Here is a 17,221-nt window from a genome sequence, read left to right as displayed (position 1 = left end):
TGGCCATGGTGGAGAGTTTGGAATCTGATTGATTGATTGCTTCTGTGGACAGGTGTCTTTTATACAGGTAACAAACTGAGATTAGGAGCACTCCCTTTAAGAGTATGCTCCTAATCTCAGCTCATTACCTGTATAAAAGACACCTGGGAGCCATAAATCTTTCTGATTGAGAGGGGGTCAAATACTTATTTCCCTCATTAAAATGCAAATCAATTTATAACATTTTTGACATGTGTTTTTCTGGATTTTTTTGTTGTTATTCTGTCTCTCACTGTTCAAATAAACCTACCATTAAAATTATAGACGGATCATTTCTTTGTCAGTGGGCAAACGTACAAAATCAGCAGGGGATCAAATACTTTTTTCTCTCACTGTATCTTTAGATAAAAAGTCAAAAAGGCTACTTTTTAAGATATTTATGTTTCTATTTTTTATGTATATCAATTGTATTCTTAATCTAAATACTATACACATTTTTCAGAACACACTGCAAGGTATCGTTCTAGTTTATTAAAGGGGCAATCAGTAGTTGAAGCAATAACAAAGTGAGTCCCTGCCCCTGTTTAGGTAAAAAGCTGAGGGACAGGGCTGGAGAAATGCAACCACTCCCAATGTCATAGACAGAGCTATCAAAATTATCGTTTTAGCCATGTTTTGAGCCTATATAGTGTATGTTTACATTAACTGTTTACAAACATTGGAGTAAAACAAGCTTATATTTTGGGTTCTGGTGGGGTGCAACAGTTGAACTAAGCTCATGAGGCATTTATAAGTTATATTCTGCAAGAATCAATGAGTACATATCACAAGTCTAAAATGGATGTAGTAACTGCAGATTGTCCCTTTAAAGAAGTCCAAAATTTCACAAATGTAACAACTTTAATCAGTTATTTCTTAATAATTATTTTGGATACTTGGGAAACAATATAACTATTAGGTCTATGTGCTATGCTTTAGCCTAAAAGATAATAGAAAGAGTGATTTGTGAATATTGATCCTGACTTTCTTGTTAATTCACTGATGTGTCCACCGGGTACATCAGCACATTTAATGATTGGGGTTCTTGATGACAATGGTAACAATACGTACTGTAAGATATTATTTCAGATGATCAGGCTTTAATTAGATGTAAATATCATACTAAACAAACATCATGATGTCTGCATAACTTTCATTGTAGTGCCTGACGCTGATGAATATCTAAGTAATTCATTACAAAGTCAAATTGAGCCAGGGGAAACCAAGGGCATTGCACTCATAAGAAACAGGATGCTTTCAAACGGCTCGGCAGGCCTGTAATGTGATGGCACAACTCCCTGTGGTCAGACTAGGGTGGAATTCATTCATCTCTACAGAGTAGCCTCAAGGATGTCCCTCTATAGCTAAAATGTTAAGCGTTTTAGTCTAAACTAATGGGTAAGCAGTACTTCCCAACCCTCTCTTTGGGGGACCAAAAGATGTTTCACATATTTTTGGTAGCCCTGAATTGGCGCATCTGGTGGTCCCTGAGGAAAATGTTGGGAAACTCTGCTTGTAGCTCAGTTGGCAGAGCAGGTGTGTCAAACTCATTCCATGGAGGGCCTAGTGTCTGCAGGTTTTGTTTTTTCCTTTCAATTAAGCCCTTGACAACCATGTATCGGGTTCCTTACTAATTAGTGCCTTTAATTCATCAATCAAGTACAAGGGAGAAGCCGAAAAACAGGGGCAAAAATCTGATATCAACTTTGGAAGGGACAATTACATTAAATTTTCTCAAGAGCAATTCCTGAGGGGGACACCAAAAGTAGTGCTGTAACACATAGCCTATATGGTAAATGTATATTGAGGAACCAAAGAAATAAGGTGTTTGCCGTACTCCTAACTACCGGTACCCAAAACTACACAACTAATCACAACAGCAGTACCATTGCCTTTAACAAATCTTATTTCAGTCACCAGTTTAAGTTGAGAGTGGGGGTATCCATGGCATTTTCCAATTATGTTCCTATTTTACAAGTAAAAAAAATGGAGAACCTTTCATAATGTTGCCAAACAAAGACTCAACAAACTTACCTGAGACTCCCTGTCTCTGCCAGTCTGTCCCTGCATATCTGTCCCCAACTCTGCTGTCTGTGTGCCATCTGTTGCCTGCTCTGCCTAATGACATCATTGTGAAACATTTCCATTAGAATTTCATTTCTTTCTTATGAACATTTTATCAACTAGTCTTTGAGATATTAGGCTACTAGGGTTCTTACTTTGCGTTTTGGTGTACTGAAAAATACTCTGATGTCCGTCTTTTATTTTTCTGCCATTTTTCTACCTGGCTGGCTGGCTGGCTACACACACACACAGTGTGTAGGTTATTTACAGTAGGAGACGGGCTTCTATCATCTTATCTTTTATCATTCTATTTGGGCTTCGATCTAAAAGGTAGCTAGCAAATGTGAAACGGATTAAAATGACAAGAGTTGACAGCTGTATGAGTTCACCATTTACACAACATATGCTGCAACCTTTTGTAATTTTAATAGTTTGTTTCATATTGGCTGGCTTCCATCAATAGCTGAATCTGCAAAGCTAGCAAGCACCAATTCAGTTTCAGTGGTGTTTGCTATAATCTTTGCTACCCGGGTTAAATAAAGGTGAAATAAAATAAATAAATAAAAGTTCCCTTGCGACAATTTAGCTTTTGCAACGAGACCATTAAATATATTTAAGACAATGGTAGAAGAGAGTGTAGTTCTGTTCAGTTTGGACTTCAGTTTATCGCTAACCTTATCGCAGGGACTTTAAAGCACTAACTTACATCATCTGCATGCTGATCCTGGAATAAATTGACGATAGCAAAGATTCCATCTTTGACGAGGCCACATAAATGGAATAGGTACTAGCTAGCTTAATAGTTAATATTTGCGCGCTAGCTCTGCATATTCAGCTCGTGTGTGTGCGCGATTGACTGGATTAACCTCACTTCAGTTATGTTCATTGAGTGCCTTTCAGACAGTAGATACGACCCCTCTGTTACCTTGCCAACTAAGGAACTGGCAGTGGATCAAAACATTGTGAGGCAAAGGGTGGGGGGGGTCGCAATCTTTTGAAACTTAAAAACGCGCTATTAAGTGTCTATAATCAGCACAATTGCTTTCATTGCGTATTATTAATATTATTTAAATTACATAGTTATGTTTCAGTGATATATTGGGGGGGACAAATCATATTTTTCCAAGGATGGGGGGGTCGTGTCCCCCCCGTCCCCCCCGGGATCTCCGCCCCTGCCGAAAACCTGCAGACACTCCACCCTCCGTGGAATGAGTTTGACACGTGTGGTAGAGCATGGCTGTTGCAACGCCAGGACAGTGGGCATGACTGTAGGTTGCTTTGAATTAAAACGTCTCCTAAATGACATATACTGTATACATGTACAGTATATACAGGTTACTGCCAAAATTAAGAAAACACCAACATAAAGTGTCTTAATAGTGGTTTGGGCCACCATGAGCCACCAGAACAGCTTCAATGCACCTTGGCATTGATTCTACAAATGTCTGGAACTCTACTGGAGGGATGTGACACCATTCTTCCACGAGAAATTCCATAATTTTATGTTTTGTTGATGGTGGTGGAAAACGCTGTCTCAGGTGCTGCTAGAGAATCTTTCAAGAGTTCAATTGGGATGAGATCTGGTGACTGAGACACCCATGGCATATCGTGAAACATATCGGGAAACACCCATGGCGTATCGTGAAACATATCGGGAAACACCCATGGCATATCGTGAAACATATCGGGAGACACCCATGGCATATCGTGAAACACCAGCAAGTTGAGCAGTCTTCGTCACTGAAGCATGATGGGATGTTAATTCCAAACCTGTGTGGAAGCACCTGGTTTCAATACACTTTGTATCCCTCATTTACTCGTGTTTCCTTTATTTTGCCAGTTAACTGTTTATTGTATAGGTAAGTGGACATCCTGAGAATTAGAACTTGTTCTTTAGTTCAGTTAGTGTTTAAGTTTTTAGCTTCGATATTATATCAATCTAAACTCAGAAATAGTAGTTATTTGGTTAAACTAATGGTAGTTATTTGGGCAAGCACACTATTCCAGAGGTAGCAAATGTGTCCTCTGTCTTAGGGCTACTGGTCAGTGTGAGTAGAGAGCTGATCTGAGTTTACCACACTGAGTCATGTGTGCTATGATTAATGCACTACAAAAGCTGCTCAGTGGAGCATTAGTGACGGCTATTGGCTGTGTTGTACTATAGACAGAGTATGACATCACAGACCATCTGGATTCTGGAGGAAAACACCACCACTAGCTGATTCTGCATGTTCATACTCACAATACACACTTTTAGAAATATATTCGCTAAGCAAAAGAGGCATAGAAACTGATAGTGACTCAATGTAGATGGTGGTACACTAGTCTGACAATCGTATATGTGGACAGAGTTGAACTTAGCTACTGTGGTTGCTTGGTTGGCGTGACTTTTCACCAAATATGTAGAAGTATGGCATTAACGTTGTATAAAAAAATTATCAAAACTAAATTAGTCATGAACATTTAGCTAGCTCTCTCTCTCACACACACACACACACACACACACACACACACACACACACACACACACACACACACACACACACACACACACACACACACACACACACACACACACACACACAGGAGGGGGAAGTGGCTGCGGAGGGAGCAAAACATTGTAGAGTAGACAATCCTTCACATGCGCAGATGGTTCGTTTTTTGCTATCGGGAAGAGGCGTCAGATGTTTTTGGCAATGCAGCCACTCCATATATAAAAAAATTGATCCATTGATTGCAGCATAGAGTGACACATCACGTAAGCTATTGAGTTTGGGGGGCACAGCTGCTCTAAACTTTTAGAGAACTTAGATGACAGTACCAAGTTTTGGCCTAATGCCTGGAATCACTGATATCAGGACCAGACTAAAAATCATGTAAATGTAATTGAACATACATGTAAAACGGGGACATCCGCAACAACAAAAAACTGTCATGCCTCCTACGAAACTCTGCCTCCTGGCTTTGTTAACTACAAGAAGAGCTGATCTTATTCGGAAATATGGCATTATTGAAACTAATAAATAATCAATCAAATTGGATGAATTTCCTTTAATTCTATTTTTCAATTTACCTTGTTGGTCAGAGTCAGGTGCTCATTAGAGTAGATCACAGCTGAAGTGATTGTAGGTGCCATGACTAGATCTCTGTGCTGTAGAGGTCTCCGTGTAGAGTGAATCTGATTCCTACTGGCTTCATCTCTCCTACATATAGTACATAATCTGCATATGAATGTGTGGGTCTTGGGCTTGTTGGAATTTCTCACAGTCTGTAGCCAATGGGTGAGCTTGGGAGGACAATGAGGAATGTGGAGCTGCCACATGCTCAGTGTTCTTATTGCTGGGGGACAATGGTCACGTCTCATGGAACAGGTGGAGAGGTGGGGGGTGATAGAGAGTGACTCACAGAGTGTTGTGTGAATCTGGGAAACTAGTGACCCCCAGATCTGCTGCCTGATGTTGGGATCAATGATACTGACAGAGTGCACCCTCATCATCACAACTTACACGTGTGAGACTGACACAGATCCTCTACATTAAATGTATAATGTAACTTAGTCCCCACCTATGAGGACATTGTTGAATGCATAGTGTTTAAACACATCACAGTATGTCACAATGAATGTGACAGCTGACAAAAATTATATATTATATAGGTTTACATTTTGTCATAGATGAAAATAAAAAAATATTTATAATTTTCTGTCCTGATGAATTTCATTTTTATTCTATTTTTTTTATTTATTGAGTCAAATATGACGTCTTTCAAAAATATTAAGTAAGTTTATATGCAGAGAAATATAGCTTGTGGTTAAGTTCACAGGTTCGATATTGTATCAATATCATGAGGTCTCTAAAGTCAGAAGTAGTAATTATATGTCAAGCACTCTGGAGTCCAGAGGCAGCAGATGTGTCCTCTGTCTTGAGGTTACTGGTCAGTGTGAGTAGAGAGCTGATCTGAGTTTCCCACAGTCATGTGTGCTGTTATCAATGCACTACAAAAACTGCTCAGTGAACCCTCACTGACGGCTATTGGCTCTGTGTTGTACTATAGACAGAGTATGACATCACAGACCATCTGGATTCTGGAGGGAAACAGTAGAACACTTGATTTTGTCCTAAAAGTGTGCTGCAAGACATATACTGTACTTTATCAGTGTTCATTTCTACATGATTTAATTTTAACCACAATGATTTTGTATTTTATTTGTACATTTATGTTCAAATTGCTTTATATGTTTACATTCAGATGTACAACTTGCATAAGCTTAATATTCAAATTAACATTTCTAAATCATTCATGCACAGTTGCACACACATTTGGTTTTAGATCTAATATCATGTGTCTTGATCCAGCTTCCACCCCAAAGGAAGACAGAAGAGAAGGAGAAAGAAAGAGTTAAACCCTGGAGCTACTGATGTATTCAGCTATTGTTTAATTCCCTTCTATAAGTGTGGCTATTCCCCAGTGGTTCTGGGTGTTCCCCAGACAGACAGGTTCTGGTCGGACTGATGATGATGATGACACTAGACTGAGACTCTGCTCTCCAGAGCTTTCCCACACTCTGCCCATTGACAGAGCTTCCACCTAACAACAGAAGTGTGCCTTGTTAAATGCTAATTCATCTCTACACAAGCAGTTCCCATTAAGCCCCTGGGGGAGAAAATAAATAAATACATCTGACATGCATAAATGAAGAATGTAGTAAATACAAATATTTGGACTATCGGATGAAATAGACTTGTACAGCATATGGCCATTCAGAGATGGTCAAGATTGGACTGAATACTGAAGATATTTCAGGCATATATGTTTTAGATATAAGATTTATAACCTTCAATACAAGATTCACATTTTAGCAGACACTCTTATCCAGTGTGACTTACAGTAGTGAGTTGATACATTTTCATACTTTTTTTTGTACTGATCACCTGTAGGTCTTGAACCCACAACCCTGGCATTGCAAGCACCATGCTCTACCTACTGAGTTACACAGGACTACTACAATGTATGCATGTTTGTATAAAGTGTAATATAATGTATTTCCTGATCTGTTACCGAATTCCTCTTACACCCTGTCATAATAAAATAAATACTTGTGCTGTCCTTATAATTCATTATATCTGTGATATAATTCATTTCTAGAATTCAATGATGAAACCTTACGAGTGAAATTCCTTCCACCCCTCATCATACAGGGTACAGAAGCCTGAGTCTATTGTCCCAAAGAGGGTCTGTGAGTGAGTTTTCCTTGGTTTCCCACACTCTCTCCATTCACTGCTCTCAATGGAGGAACAATAGAAGTGTGCCTTATTATAATGCATCATATTAGGTATTCAGTTTAGTCCAGTTTCTAGGCAACCATTAAATATGCTTCAATTACCAAAACAGCATCTGGTACTAGAGAAGGTTCCCTGAAAAACTTGGATTGGAGGAAATGATTTGAGTTAAAGAACAGTCAGCAGTATAGAGTAGCACTTGTCTTGGTTCTGACCTAAATTGGATCAATGAGAGACAAGTGACATGTTGATTTTAGCCATCAACTTAACCCTAACCTTAATCCTAACCCTAGTTTTACTGTATGTCCACACCCCGTCTGAATCCTAACACTAAACACAACCCTAACTCTAGCTTCATGTCTACACCCCGTCTGAATCCTAACACTAAACACAACCCTAACTCTAGTTTCATGTCCACACCCCGTCTGAATCCTAACCATAACCCTAACCCTAACTCCAGCTTCATGTCCACACCCCGTTTCAACCCTAACCATAACTCCAGCTTCATGTCCCACCCCGTTTCAACCCTAACCATAACTCCAGCTTCATGTCCACACCCCGTTTCAACCCTAACCATAACTCCAGCTTCATGTCTACACCCCGTTTCAACCCTAACCATAACTCCAGCTTCATGTCCACACCCCGTTTCAACCCTAACCATAACTCCAGCTTCATGTCCACACCCCGTTTCAACCCTAACCATAACTCCAGCTTCATGTCTACACCCCGTTTCAACCCTAACCATAACTCCAGCTTCATGTCCACACTCCGTTTCAACCCTAACCATAACTCCAGCTTCATGTCCACACCCCGTTTCAACCCTAACCATAACTCTAGCTTCATGTCCACACCCCGTTTCAACCCTAACCATAACCCTAACCCTAACTGTAGCTTCATATCCACACCCCGTTTTAACCATAACCCTAAGCCTAACTCTAGCTTCATGCCCACCCCGTTTCAACCCTAACCATAACCATAACCCTAACTGTAGCTTCATGTCCACACCCTGGGCCTTTTCTTCTTACATGCTGACCACACAGCTCGCGTCTCGTGCGTCAACGAGCATCTGCATAGCCAGGTGCTAAAATAGAACTTGGATCTATTTGTTATGCTTGAAGGGCTGCAAGTCCCGCCTCTCCCATCTCCTCATTGGTTTTTAGGACGATATACCCACGTGCCATCTCCTCATTGGTTTTTAGGAGCATATAAAGCCAGCACTATTTCTGTTCTTGCTTATTACTTGGACCACTGTAGATTACTTGATTGAGATGCAATATTTTAATCTTCCAAAACTTCATTACAAATCATTGCAAAAGTAAGTATGACCTTATACAGTCGTTCTGTGTTGTATTCTACAGTCAATATGTTGATGACAGTAGAGAGAAGGAAAGATCAAGGACAATAACTAATTATTTCATTATTTTTGGATTGATTGACATTGACTCGAAGAGTCACATAGACTTGAACACCTAAATATAAGGTGAATAGTTTAGGTGATTACACATCACAACCAGAACTTGGATCAATCTCCAAGACATATGATACTCTAACAGAGTATAGGATACACATTTACTGTCTTTATAAAAGACATCATAAAGATTTCATGTCAGGAGAAAAAAAATGTCTCCCCTCTAACAATATACACACCAGTAATAATGTGAGTAACATTTTCACCCATAAAGTCTGATCTTTAAACAGTTCATTGATTTCTAATCACAGAGTGATAATTACATGTATAATTCCCAGTTTGGGTAAATAATCCTCATTGAGGATCAGTGATTCTATAGCTCAAGTTGATCAATAACAAATGTTTAACTAATACTGATACATACTTCATAGAATATGCTCAATATAATGTTAATATGACAATATCACTACAAAAATTAAGTTGTCACTAAATTGCTTATTCTTGAATACGTGTTGACCTTTAAACAGATCGGTAATAGACCATCACAAAAATATGATTAAATACCCATTTTGGGTTAAAAGTCCTCATGGAGGACCATTGAAGTTGATGTTGATCATTAATAAGCACATGGTCAACATAATCAACATATGCTTCACAAACATAAAGGTTATTAACATGACATTTTCTTTGTAAAACCTTTTTTACTTCAGTACAATTATAAAGACAACTTTTAATCAAAACACAACTTTTAAAACAACCTGCACAAGCAGAATATGAAGAAGATCTCTGATCACTGTCCATCACATTAATGCTAGACCAACATGGTCCATTTAGTTTGTTTGAGAGTGGAGTTCCAGTCTGTAGGACTCTACCTGGGCCTCCAGAGAGCACTGTTGACTGGACGCTTCTCTTTGCTGATGCTGTGCTGGGCTGGGAGCTGAACTGAGGCAGGTCACTCTCCCTCCTGTTCTTATCAGAGAATGGATGCAGGCTCTGGAAGCGGCTCAGCAGTCTTCTCTGGGTCTGTGTCTTCACCTCATCCTTGGTCAGGAAGTGCACAATCTCTTGGACACACCTGGAGTAAACCTGATTGACAGCTACAGAGCAGGAGCTCACTGACTGGTTCTGTTGCTGTCATCTCCAGGATGTTGGCTTTCTCCAGCTTGGAGTCTGACTGCTGGTTGAGGATCTCTGGACCCAGGAGAGACTTGATCTGCTCAATGCTGTTGTTGATACGATCTCTGCGCAACTTCTCAACCACTGGCTTTCTTATCTGCAAGAAGAGAAGAGGAGAGTCATTAATAGTATTTTTCGGAATACAACAGAGCTGACAGAATGGCTGTATTCTAGAAGCAAATACTGAAACAATGTAACACTATTTGTAACTCAATTTACCTTGTTGGCCAGAGTCAGGTGCTCATTAGAGTAGACCACAGCTGAAGTGATTGTAGGTGCCATGACTAGATCTCTGTGCTGTACTGTTCTCTGTGTTGAGAGAATCTGAGTTCTACTGACTTCATCTCTCCTATATATAGTCCATAATGTGCATACGAATGTGTGGGTCTTGGACTTGTTGGAGTTTCTCACAGTCTGTTGCCAATGGGTGAGCTTGGGAGGACAATGAGTAATGTGGAGCTGCCACATGCTCAGTGTTCTTATTGCTGGGGGATAATGGTCACGTCTCATGAAACAGGTGGAGAGGTGGGGGGTGATAGAGAGTGTCTCACAGAGTGTTGTGTGAATCTGCAAAACCGGTAACCTCCAGATCTACTGCCTGATGTTGGGATCAATGATACTGACAGAGTGCACCCTCATCATCACAATTTACACGTGTGAGATTAACACATGTTTCTAAAACGCATAGGAAAACAACATTATAAAATGAAAATGCTGGTAGGCTACTCACATTTAAAAAATTGGAGTCATTTCAGACTGATCTGTGTCTCGCTGATGACCTCGCAGGTATTGTGACTCCATCAGAGTGCATCAGCTGTGAGGTAATGATGAACTTCTGTCTGTCTGTCTGTCTGTCTGTCTGTCTGTCTGTCTGTCTGTCTGTCTGTCTGTCTGTCTGTCTGTCTGTCTGTCTGTCTGTCTGTCTGTCTGTCTGTCTGTCTGTCTGTCTGTCTGTCTGTCTGTCTGTCTGTCTGTCTGTCTGTCTGTCTGTCTGTCTGTCTGTCTGTCTACTCGCTCAAGTTTCCCAGGAGCCCCAGGCAGCACACTTTCCTCCTCTGAGCTCCACAGCACAGCTGGCTCTACAGCACAACGCTGAGCGTGCCCCAGTCGCACGCCCTCCTCTCTTTGGAGATGGGAGCAACAGGGACACACGGCTTCCCACACTTCTGAATGCAGCTTGCTGAGCCGCGAGACATAATAGAAGTGTGTCTGCTCTCACAAAGACCCACTGGCTGTTCCCATGCACAGCCAGCCATGCTGGGAGAGAGATTGGTTTATAGGGCAGTCTAGTACCAACAGACAAACCATCTGTATCCCTGATAACTCAGATTGGGAATACTTTAAGGAATTGCACAATATTTTTAAAATATTTCTGCTTAACATATATATTGAAGAGAAAGTTTACAAATGTACCATTTTATGGATACGCCAAAAGTTGCTTATGTATCGGGGCCATTAGCAAATAGGATTGATTAGCTGATCTAGTAGACTCTTGCCATGACCAAGTTCCTGTGAAAAGGCCATTTCAGAAATATGGCTATTACACACATTTATCGTCATTATGTGATTTGGGATCTAATGCAATGATAGTTAGCTGCTGTAGGACGAAAAAGACTTGTGATCCTAGCATATGTCACATTTGCATTTTGTTGATTTGTGTCACAACTTGACATGGGAACAGTCTTTTTCTGAGTACACATGGGTATATAGAGACGTTCTCAGGGACTAACGTGGCCAACCTCTTTTGCATATGGCTTAACATCCCACCTGTCCTGTGCGGAATCAGCTATTATTCCCACTGACTATTGTCCCACCTTCAGAGCCCTCTGATTGGCTGCAGAGCATAAAACAGCGCGAGAGGAGGCACATAAATACAGAGTGGAGTTGCAGAGTTCACTATCGAATACTCTCTTAGCATCAGCTGAGCCAAGATCAGCAGCAACACAGCAGAACAGAGGAGCTATCAGAACACAAACTCCAGACCACCATCAAGACCTAGAAAGATCAACATTTGTACTTGATTTCCGAGCTGCAAACCCAAGGCCAACATCTGAAAATGCCTGCCTACTTGGACATTGCTCTTCAGGGCAGCATGAATGTGAAAGATCAGCACATTAGGTAAGCTCATGATCAATTACACTGAAATACTTTAGGTCATAAGAGTTCAAAATTAATAAAACCTATGTGTGAGAAGAGATGTTCATGAGTGTCTTGTCTTGTTTTTCAGATGTAAACTCTCTCTGTTGGAGAGGAAGTGCAGCAGCGGTGTGGAGAAACTGAAGATAGTTATTGGAGAACACCTACAGAACGGGATCCCTACATCTCCCATATCTCCTATTCTGGAGAAAACGGTGTCATTTTTCACTCCCAAGAAGGTCTTGCTGTCACCCACCGGCTATTCCAAATATTCCAGGGACATGCTGCGTCTCTTTCCCGCTCCAGAGGAGGACATTGTACCACTCTGCTTCGAACAATGAACTGATAGATGCATGGACGTGGAGGTTACCATTCAGAGCTCACAGACCCTGCTGTAATTAACTGTGGCCTATTCCCTTGTGATGCTGCTATAGACATGGACTGCAACTGATTGGCAGATATTGGATCGCAACTGACAGAGAGACATAGCTAAATGAATAATATTTTTTTTATAATACATTTTGTCTAAAAGTACAATGATTTTGTGAAGCTTAGTTTTGTGTATGTTGCAAATTCTCTAGAAATTATTTGGAAATGCATTGCATGCATTGTTATAAGCAGTTATACTGCTCTATCCTTTCCCTGAGAAAGTCACCTTTGGATGAATTTGTTGATCTATGTTACCTGAAAGAGAGCGGAGTTGGTTACTCTGATTGTAAACACTTGTCCTCAGAGTTTGAATTACAGAGTGCTGGCCACTCTTGTTATAAAGTAGAAGTATTGAAAATATGACCATTGGTTTATCCCACTTTCTTAGGGTATGTGAGTCAATGTATAATTTGAACCCTGCTTTCCTTTATACTAATGGGAAATGCTATGATTTTCTTGTTAAAGCATATTGTTTATTTTGTTTTCAATTACTTATTAATGGCTTCACACATACACAAATGTGCCTAAAGGGTTTTCAAATGTGCCTAACATGTTTCATTCAAAGACTAAATAAATATTTTGATAATATATTTCACTTCTCTTTCCATATTGTATTCAAACCTCAGAGGGGTGAGGAATATGGCATGACATCATATCTTTAGGTATATGCTATATATGTTTGTGTCTCATGGAGGAATGAATTTTTCTCTCAGTTTTATGCTCTTGACAAGAAATGACAGAAAAACTCAATGATATACAACTGATGAATATGTAGGGTCATTCATACCCCTATGTAGGGTCATTCATACCCCTATGTAGGGTCATTCATACCCCGATGTAGGGTCATTCATACCCCGATGTAGGGTCATTCATACCCTGATGTAGAGTCATTCATACCCCTATGTAGGGTCATTCATACCCCGATGTAGGGTCATTCATACCCCTATGTAGGGTCATTCATACCCCGATGTAGGGTCATTCATACTCCTACAGTATCCAACAGCTGGTCAATTTTATCGCACAGAAAACATTCATTGGAGGATAAGAAACATAAAAGTGAATACACATACAGTACAGGCCAGGTGTGTTATAAAAAAAAAATACATTGGCATTCATTTTTATAAAAAAATTGTGTAAACCCTTTCAATGTAGAACGTACTATCTGAACATAAGTGAATAAGTTACTTCGATAGTCTGTTTATTCATGCACTATACCTAAAGTGTTATGCACCTTGAGCAGTTCCACAAACTTCAGAAAACCCTTCACTGTCCAGCAAGCTTTATTCCGGAATGTGTTCAAGCATCAATGGCTGTATATGGCTAAAACCACAATACCCACATAAGTACACATTTACTCCCGACTTACTGCAATACAACTATTCTGTTAATATGTGTACCAGAATATCCAGATGTGGTTGTGTCTAAAGTCAAGTCAGTAAATTGCTCAACTTTTGAAAAATCACACCACTGCACTAATTGGTTTCCGGATTCAAAATACCATAAGTAATTAACTGGTTATTCATAATGGTAGTTGCAATATTGTAACGGCTGTCTGAAGAGAGAGTAGACCAAGGTGCAGCGGAGTTAGTGTTCATCATGATTTTAATTGAACAACGTGAACACTATACAAAAAAACAAGAAAAAACTGACAGCCAAACAGTCCTGTCAGGTGCAAAACACTCAACAGAAACAATTACCCACAAAACCCAAAGGAAAAACATGCTTCTATGTGTGACTCCCAATCAGCAACAACGAGCTTCAGCTGTGCCTGATTGGGAGCCACACACGGCCCAAAACAAAGAAATACAAAAACATAGAAAAAGGAACATAGAACGCCCACCCAATGTAACACCCTGGCCTAACCAAAATAAAGAACAAAAACCCCTCTCTATGGCCAGGGCGTTACAGTACCCCCCCCCCCAAGGTGCGGACTCCGGCCGCAAAACCTGACACTGAAGGGGAGGGTCCGGGTGGGCCTTCTTACGGCGGAGGCTCAGGTGCGGGACGTGGCCTCTGTTCCACCCTTGGCGTCGCCCTCTTAGGTGGCGCACCTGGCCGCGCGAAGGTCTGGTGGGCGACCCTGACTGCGCCCGGCTGGCGGGCGGCCCTGGTTGCGCCCGGCTGGCGGGCGGCGATGGCTGCGCCCGGGCTGGCGGGCGGCGATGGCTGCGCCTGGCTGGCGGGCGACCCTGGTTGCGCCCGGCTGGCGGGCGTCCCTGGCGGCTCCGGCGGCACTGACCCAGGATTCACCAGGCTGGAGAGATGTGAAGGAGGCCTGGCCCTGGGCGCAGGCACAGGACTCACCAGTCTGGCGGGCGGCTCTGGCGGCTCCGGCAGGTCTGGCCCAGGATTCACCAGGCTGGGGAGACATGAAGGAGGCCTGGCCCTGGGCACAGGCACAGGACTCACCAGGCTGGGGAGACATGAAAGAGGCCTGGCCCTAGGCGTAGGCACAGGACTCCCCAGTCTGGCGGGCGGCTCTGACTGCTCTGGACAGGCGGGCAGCTCTGGCGGCTCCGGACAGGCGGGCGGCTCTGGCGGCTCCGGACAGGCGGGTGGCTCTGGCGGCTCCGGACAGGCGGGCGGCTCTGGCGGCTCCTGACTGGCGGGCGGCTCCTGACTAGCGGGCGGCTCTGGCGGCTCCTGACTGGCGGGCGGCTCTGACTGCTCCTGACTGGCGGGCGGCTCTGGCGGCTCCTGACTGGCGGGCAGCACTGGCGGCTCCTGACTGGCGGGCAGCACTGGCGGCTCTGGATTTGCGGGCAGCTCTGGCGGCTCCGGACTGGCGAGACCCACTGGAGGCCTAGTCCTGGGAGGTGGCACAGGACAGACCAGGATGGGGAGACCCACTGGTGGCCTGGTCCTAGGAGGAGGCACAGGATGGACCAGGATGGGGAGACCCACTGGAGGCCTGGTCCGTTGAGCAGGCACAGCACTGACCAGGATGGGGAGACCCACTGGAGGCCTCGTCCGTGGAGCAGGCACAGGACTGACCAGGATGGGGAGACATGCAGGAGGCCTGGTTCTGGGCGCAGGCACAGGATAGACCGGGTTCTGAAGACGCACTGGGCTCTCCACGTGTACTGGGGACACCGTGCGCTTTACCGCATAACACGGTGTCTGACCAGTACTGCGCTGCCTCCTGTAAGCACGGGGAGCTGGCTCAGGTCTCCAACCTGACTCTGCCACACTCCCCGTGTGCCCCCCCAAAAAATTTTTTTGGGGCTGCCTCTCGGGCTTCCTTGCCAGCCGTGTTTCCTCATACCGTTGGTCCTTCTTTCCTGCTGCCTCCACTCTTCTGAGTGCCTCTACCTGTTCCCATGGGAGGCGATCCCTTCCGACCAGGATCTCTTCCCAAGTGTAGGATCCCTTGCCATCCAGGATGTCCTCCCATGTCCAGTCCTTTCTCTCCCTGGTCCAGGATCCTTGCTCCTCCTGGCGCAGCTCCTTCCTCCGCTGCTTGGTCCATTGTTGGTGGGTAATTCTGTAACGGCTGTCTGAAGAGAGAGTAGACCAAGGTGCAGCGGAGTTAGTGTTCATCATGATTTTAATTGAACAACGTGAACACTATACAAAAAACAAGAAAAAACTGACAGCCAAACAGTCCTGTCAGGTGCAAAACACTCAACAGAAACAATTACCCACAAAACCCAAAGGAAAAACATGCTTCTTATGTGTGACTCCCAATCACCAACAACGAGCTTCAGCTGTGCCTGATTGGGAGCCACACACGGCCCAAAACAAAGAAATACAAAAACATAGAAAACGGAACATAGAACGCCCACCCAATGTAACACCCTGGCCTAACCAAAATAAAGAACAAAAACCCCTCTCTATGGCCAGGGCGTTACAAATATAGCTATTTTGTTATACTCTTGTACCTAGCACACTTGCAGTTCAGTCATATTGAAATGGAGTAATATTTAACTAACAAGCTACTCTCCAGGCACTTTTGGGGAATTGTATTAAGAGACAAAATAGCTTAATAAGGCACACTTCTATTGTTTAAAGGTATTTCTGTCAATGGACAAAATGTGGGAAAGCTCTGGCGAGCAGAGTCACAGTTCAGTGTTATTGGCAACATTATTCCTCACATCAATATAAACATTAATAACAATGTAATTTTCCACAAAACAGATAGAAAATATTATTCAGTAATGTAGTCTGATATTTTTTGGTTTACCTGAATAAAATTAAATAAATACATGCTTGTGAAACAGTATGGAAGGAACCTATGGTAGTTTTCCCCTCCAGAATCCAGATGGTTTGTGACGTCAGGCTCTGTCTATAGTACAACACAGAGCCAATAGCCGTCACTAATGCTCCACTGAGCAGTTTTTGTAGTGCATTGATCACAGCACACAGGACTGTGGGAAACTCAGATCAGTTCTCTACTCACACTGACCAGCAGCCTCAAGACAGAGGACACATCTGCTATCTCCAGACTTCACTACCTCTTCACTAGTCTGTCATATCTGTGAATACACAGACACAAGAGCAGTATTGCAACATAAATATACCAGGGGATGAATGTCAACTTACTTACTACTACACAATATTACGTTTCAAAAGTGGCAATGTTCTTAAATTCTCTGTTTCTAAAATGTAAGTAAAAGTAATCAAATTATTATAGCTAGAACCTTATGTTAAAATATGTAGAAAAACATCTATTCCATTTCCAATAACTTAAATGCAACTGTAGGTTCTCTAT

At 42.5% G+C, this 17,221-nt stretch overlaps 1 long non-coding RNA gene and 1 pseudogene across 1 annotated transcript; one reads left to right on the top strand and one right to left on the bottom strand.

The window, feature by feature from the left end:
* Positions 1-9,506: 9,506 nt before the first annotated feature.
* LOC106565724 (transcription factor HES-5-like) lies at positions 9,507-10,795 on the bottom strand (annotated as a pseudogene).
* Positions 10,796-10,945: 150 nt separating this feature from the next.
* Positions 10,946-13,100, top strand: LOC106565725 (uncharacterized). The gene is made up of 2 exons (XR_001319724.2): positions 10,946-12,063; positions 12,173-13,100. It is a non-coding gene; the product is annotated as an uncharacterized lncRNA (long non-coding RNA).
* The last annotated feature ends 4,121 nt before the right edge of the window (positions 13,101-17,221 follow it).

This window comes from Salmo salar, chromosome ssa12, assembly GCF_905237065.1.
Source record: "Salmo salar chromosome ssa12, Ssal_v3.1, whole genome shotgun sequence".
NCBI classification, from domain to species: Eukaryota; Metazoa; Chordata; class Actinopteri; order Salmoniformes; family Salmonidae; genus Salmo; species Salmo salar.
This window is presented reverse-complemented; position numbering and strand designations above follow the sequence as displayed.